Below are 371 nucleotides of genomic sequence, written 5' to 3' on the forward strand. Positions count from 1 at the left end.
TCTAACTCTAAATCTTTGCATATTTTATTATAGTATTTGGCTTTATCTTCTCGAGCTGATCTTTGAAATTTCCTGTTCAGCTCTTGCACCTCTTAGAGAGATGCAAATCAAAACAACAATGAGATATCCTGTCACACCAGCAATAATAGCAAAGTTCAAAATGCAGAGGACAATAAATGCTGGAGAGGATGTGAAGAGACTGGGACCCTTCTACATTGCTGGCGAGAATGCAAAATGGTTCAATCACTCTGGAAAACAGTATGGCACTTCTTCAGAAAGTTAGAAATAGAAATAGCATGTGATCCAGCAATTCCTCTACTCTGTATTTATCCATAAGAAATATAAGCCATAACACAAGTAGATATATGCAT

The sequence above is a fragment of the Chrysochloris asiatica genome, unplaced genomic scaffold, assembly GCF_000296735.1.
Source record: "Chrysochloris asiatica unplaced genomic scaffold, ChrAsi1.0 scaffold00251, whole genome shotgun sequence".
NCBI classification, from domain to species: Eukaryota; Metazoa; Chordata; class Mammalia; order Afrosoricida; family Chrysochloridae; genus Chrysochloris; species Chrysochloris asiatica.